This window comes from Grammomys surdaster, unplaced genomic scaffold (genome assembly GCF_004785775.1).
Source record: "Grammomys surdaster isolate TR1022 unplaced genomic scaffold, NIH_TR_1.0 724, whole genome shotgun sequence".
In the NCBI taxonomy this organism is placed as follows: domain Eukaryota; kingdom Metazoa; phylum Chordata; class Mammalia; order Rodentia; family Muridae; genus Grammomys; species Grammomys surdaster.
The window spans coordinates 795,420-801,637 of record NW_021605143.1 but is presented as its reverse complement, the minus strand read 5'-3'; positions in this window follow the sequence as shown (position 1 = coordinate 801,637).

Below are 6,218 nucleotides of genomic sequence, written 5' to 3'. Positions count from 1 at the left end.
ATTCTCACAGGTGTGAGATGACAGGTCATTGTGGTTTAGTTTGTATTTCCCTCATCAGTGGTGGTAAATATTTTTCTTCATCTCTTGTGGCCTTTATCTATATTCTCTTGTTGAAATGTTCACGGACGGCTGGGCATGGTGGCATGTGCCTTTGATTCCAGAACTCCAGAGGGAGGCAGAGGCAGGTGGATCTACTACTCTGATTTTTCTTTATTCTGTTGATTAGTACAAAGTCCATTTTAAATATAAAGGCTTAAAAAGGTTAAGTTAAGGGCTGGAGAGATGGCTCAGTGGTTAAGAGCACTGACTGCACTTCCAGAGGTCCTGAGTTCAAATCCCAGCAACCACATGGTGGCTCGCAACCATCTGTAATGAGATCTGATGCCCTCTTCTGGTGTGTCTGAAGACAGCTACAGTGTATTCATATATAATAAATAAATAAATCTTTAAAAAAAATAAAAATAAAAAAAAAATAAAAAGGTTAAGTTAAAAGGGTAATACAGAAAAACCACACCACAACCATTCAGATATTTCAATATACATTTCTTAGTAAACAGTAGAGCCAGAAACGAGTCTTAGTAAGGACACAGATATTAAAGTGGACTACCCATTGCTTTGACCTAATTCAGGTTTGTTGAGCAGAGGACAGACCCTTGTCAAATATTTGCAGGACATTTTGGAAGATGGGTTATCTTCTGAGCCATGGTGTAAGTCTTAAAAAACATAAAGGCTTTGGAATCACAGGAGTCACATTCACAGAGAACAATGAAGTTAGGAACTGACAATGGACAGTTATCCGGGGAATCCCAATCTGAAAACTAGATGACACACTTAAGATAGCACAAGAGTGTAATGGGATGACAAAGTCATTAATGTAACTTAAATGAAAATCTAACACAGAGAGAAATCTATAGCATTAAAAGCCCAAATTAGGAAAGAGGGGGCTAAGACCAGTGATCTCAGAACTGAGAAACCATGGGAAGTGTAGGCTGAACAAACAAAATTCTAAATAAGCAGAAGAAAGGAAATCAGGCCACCATGCAGATTAATGGCAGACTTTAATAGTCCTTGAAGAAAACTCAACAAAAACAAGAGTGTTTACTAGAGAGAGAGAGAGAGAGAGAGAGAGAGAGAGAGAGAGAGAGAGAGAATGAGAGAGAGAGAATGAGAGAGAGAGAGAGAATGAGAGAGAGAGAGAGAAAATGAGAGAGAGAGAATGAGAGAGACAGAGAGGAGAGAGAATGAGAGAGAGAGAGAATGAGAGAGAGAGAGAGAGAAAATGAGAGAGAGAGAATGAGAGAGACAGAAAGAGAGGAGAGAGAATGAGAGAGAGAGAGAGAGAGAGAGAGAGAGAGAGAGAGCAGTAAATATCAGGACTGAGAAATGACACCACCACAAGTTCTACAGACAGTAAAGGAACACTACAAAGTGTTGTACAAAATTTTATGCTCATAAATCTAACAATGTAGATGAGGAAACAGGCAAATGCCCGTGTCCGAGTTACTTTTCTATTGCTGTGAAGAGTCACCATAACCAAGGCAACTTACAGAAGAAAAGAGTTTCCTGGGACTTACCATTTCAGGGGTTAGTTCAGTTCATGGTCATCACGGCAGCCACAACAGACAGGCACCAGACAGGAGTGGGTGCTGGGAAAATAGCCAAGAGAATCTGTGTTGAGTAAACAACCATGATGCTGGAAGAAAGGGGTTGGGGGGAGACTAATGGGAAAGGGCGTGGAAAGAAAGCCTCTTAAAGCGCCCAAGTCTACCCTAAGTCTAAGTGACACACTTCCTCCAACTTGACCACACCTCATAATCGTTCCCAAATAGTCTCATCAACTAGGGACCAAGCGTTCAAACATATGAGCCCATGGGGGCCGTTCTCACTCAAACCACCACACCTTGGAAGAAATAAGTACCTAACTCTACTCAAGGAAAAAAAATTAAAAATTTAAACTATTAAATTAATTAAATTAAATCTCAAACATCTCTATGTTTATTAATTGAATTGAATTCCTAATAGTTTTTTTTTCTGTCAGTGAAAACTCCAGATAATTTTACTGGGTAATTCTACCAGACATTTAGGGAAGAAATAATATAAATTCTATACAGAGTTTCCCAGAAAAAAAAAGATGATGGCGTGCTTCCCACTCCAGTCTACTGGTGTGACACCAGAGGTAGAGAATGTTACAAGACTAAGATACTTCACAAACATGGTTATTAACAAAACATTAACAAATCAAAGTCAACAAAGACAATCAGTGATGTTATGAGCAAAACACAATGTTAGGAATTAATTAGTTTACATTTGAAAGTCAGTATAATTCACTGTGTTAATAAATTTAAAAAAAAGCCCACGTACAGGAATCAACATTCATTTTTTATTATGAAAACCCTTAGCAAAACAGAAAATAGAAGACGCTGCCCTCAATATAATAGAGTGTTTAGGAAAAGCCTACGGCTAGCATCATGCTGCATGGTGAAAGCTCAGATGGTCTTCCATCTTAAGATGGGGAGTGAGCAACAACATCTGCTCACACTGTTTCTACTTAACACTGCAGGAAAGGAGGTAGCTAGCTAGTGCAATAAACCAAGAAAAGGAAACGGGCCACATCCAGTTTGGAAAAGAGGAAACCAGAGCTGAAGAGACGGCTGAGCAGTAAGGTCACTGGCTGCTCTTTAGAGGATGCAGGTTCAGAGGTTCATTTCCTAAGATCCACATGGTGGTTCACAAACATCGAAAACAACTCCAGCTTCAGGGAATCCCACGCCTTATTCTGTGAACATCAGAAGATGTGACCAAGGCAGCTTATAAAAGACTTTATTGGGGTTCACAGTTCCAGAGGTTGAGTCCATGGCCATCATGACTGGGAGCATGGCTGCAGGCAAGCAGGCACGATGCTGAAGCAGGAGCTGAGAGCTGACATTTTTGTCTGCCAGGAGAGAGAGCTAATTGGAAAGAACGTGGCTTTTAAAACCCCCTAGCCCACGCCCACTGACACACCTCCTTCAAAGTCCCGCCCACTGACACACCTCCTCACAAGAGGCCACACCTCCCGATCCTTGCCAAACAGCTGGGAAACAAATTTTCAGACAAACGAGCCCATTCTTATTCAAACCACCAAAGAGACACCCATACAGGTTAAAACATAAAAAACTTTTTAAAAAAGTGTTCATTTGTAAATGACATACACTTTATGATTTTTTTCTGGGGAGTCTATTTTTATTCATTCTAGACAGGGTGACAATGGTTTAAAGAACTGATTTCAATTTGGTGAGTTTAACTGGGGTTACTTATGGGAACATGGACAACCTGCAGGCATCTAAACTACTGGAGAAAAGTTGTGTTTCAACCCACCCCACCCAGGAACACACCCCACCCCAGGGACCCATCCCACTCCACAACCCACCCCACTCCAGCAATTGCTTACCATTTATATATCCTCAGGAAGGGGAGAGACTAATGTACCACATGAATCCCCTCACCCTACACCTTTTTATAGAGGAATGATAATGAGTCCAGTCCTGTGGGTAATCTATTAACCAAGGTAGCAAAATTGTAAAGTACAGAAAAATTAACTGCGCTTCTATATAAATCCCGTGAATAACAGGAAACTAGAATGAATGTACAAATTGTTAAGAGACCCATCACACACACACACACACACACACACACACACACACACACAAAACGAAACGTTTAGGAACACATTCTGGAAGCAGAGTAAGACTTGTCTCCTGAAAAACCGCGGCCACTGGAGCCCTTGGGAGACCACGTAATGCTGAAACGGAGACCACGTGATGCTGAAACGGAATCATTGTTTCTGTGGCCGCAGAAGTTTCCTCAATGCCGAATGCTTTAAATTTATGCATTTTTGATCAAAATCCCAGCGATTTCTTGTTGTCATTGTTTGGTAGAACTTGACAAACAGATTCCAAAGTTTGTAGGCAAATGTGGAAGACCTAGACTTGGAAAGCTAGCACTGGAAAAGCGGAGCAGAGGGTGAGAAGTGAGAGGCTAGCCTCCCCTGTCATCCTGACCCTGTGTCCCGGCCTTCCCAAAGCTGGGATAGTAGCCCATGATACTTTTTGTGCTTAGGAAATCCAGGGTCTCATCAAGCTACATGTGTGCTTCCGCACGGCACGCCACACACGTGTGCTACAACACAGCGCTAGATCTTCAGCGTGTAAACGGGCTTCAACTGCTCGATTCCAAAGTTTATTTTAACGCAAGAGTAAGCAAGGTCAGGTAAATATGTAAATGAAACAAGAGTCCAGAATGAGAGCCTTATACATCTGTTTAAACATCTGGTCTACAGAAAAAGAAAACGTAAATTGGACTTTGCAAAACTTAAGGGTGTTTACCTTTGGAATGACTTTGTCAAGAGACAAAAAAAAATATAAACCCACACTAGGAAGCAACGTTTGCCAATTATGTGACTGTTAGGAGATGTGTATCTGTAAGATACAAATAGCTCTCAAGTTTCAATAAGCAAACACCCTCTAAAGTATGAAAGACCCAAATAGACAACTTCAACCAGCAGGATTTACTGAGCCAAGGCATTTAACACATTTAGTCATTAGTGAAACAGAAGCTAAAACCGCAGTGGAATAATCCATCACAGTATTAGAATGGCTAAAATTAAAAAGCCTGGTCATGTCAGATGCTGACGAGGATGTGGGGCACTGATGCCCTACTGTGCTGTGGGATGGAATTGAAATGGCAGAAGTGCTTTGCAGCTCAAAACCTCCTTTCTTTTCTTTGTTGTTTTAGTTTTGGAACACGGGGGCCTCGTACAGCCTGAAACTTGTTATGTTCGTGAGAATGACCTCCACTGGATTATGCGGCTGGTGTTAGGGATTCTACCCAGGGCTTGGAGCACGAGGGCAAGCATGCTACCAGTTGAGCACACCTGCAGCCCCTGAGTTTTTTTTTTAATATGTTAAGTGACCTAAAGAGAATCCAGTCATTTCCTTCCTAGATATTTATACCCAGGGAAATAAGAGAATGCCCCCATACAAAGATGCACACAGTGAACATAGCAGCTTAATTTGTAACGAGCAAAACCTAGCACTAGCTTAAATGTCATCAATAAGCAGTTTAAAATTTGATATGTCCTTCCATAATGATTATTACCCGGTGATAAGAAGAAATGAACACCTCGCAGGCAGCATCAGGAAAAAAAAGTAACCTCAAAATAATCTTGCTGAGAGAAGTGTCCTACACCAAAAAAAAAAAAAAATTTCATACTGTATGATCCCATTAACTCTGGAAAATGCAAACCAGTGTACAGTAATAGAAGATTAGTGGTTGCCTGGGGGAGGCTCTGTGTGTGGGGGCAGTGCAGAGCCGGATTGCAAAGAGGCACCAGGAAACTTTGGGCATGCCCATCACCTTAGTGGTAAGGAGCTCCTGCATACACACACATGTCAAAATATATTCTAAACATGGAGCTTACTGTGAGCCAAATACATCTCAAGAAAGCTACTGTAAAATGCATGTAGTGGGCACATTCTGCCACAGTCTGTGCTGGGCTGTGTTAGAAAACTGTAAATGCACTTTCCCTTTAGTCTCTACAATAAAGCTATCAGTTTGGTGCCGTGATTGATTGCTCCCTCCTAGTGACAGAACACTGGGGTTTGGACAGGTTGTCACCCTCCACTGCTTAGTTAAAGCGGGTGCTATTCCGTGTCAACTGAATTTGCGTTAGAGAGACAGCGCCAGGAGTCCTCCTCGCTGAAGCTCCTTAGGCGTGTAAAAGCAGTGCAAAGGCTCATGTCAGCTTCACAGATCTACCCACTGAGTTTGGAGAAGGTAAGGTGACCTCTAAGCTTCCAAACCCGAGGGCTGTCTTTGCCACTCACAGCAGGTCCCTGTCGCAACACCGGCTTTCATTTGCTGTGCGTTGGATCAGTTGACCAAGGATCAAGTCAGAATCTCCGACTGCGGTCGCAGGATGACCGGGCGTGCCCGGGAGCAAGGAGACTCTTGTCATTGACCAGGGCCGCAGAGCATCTATCGGGTGTCCACGCCGGTGCTGGTGGGGCCGGCGGGGGCGTCGCGGAGGCGGGCCCGGGGACGCTCGCAGGCGCTCGGGCGCGGCGCCCCCTGCCGGTCGGGCTCCGGCGCGTATCCAGTCCGGAGCGCGGGGACGCAGGCCGGCGAGCTGGGAGCGAGAGGGCAGGCGAGCGGGCGGGCGGGCGCGCCCGGCAGGGTAG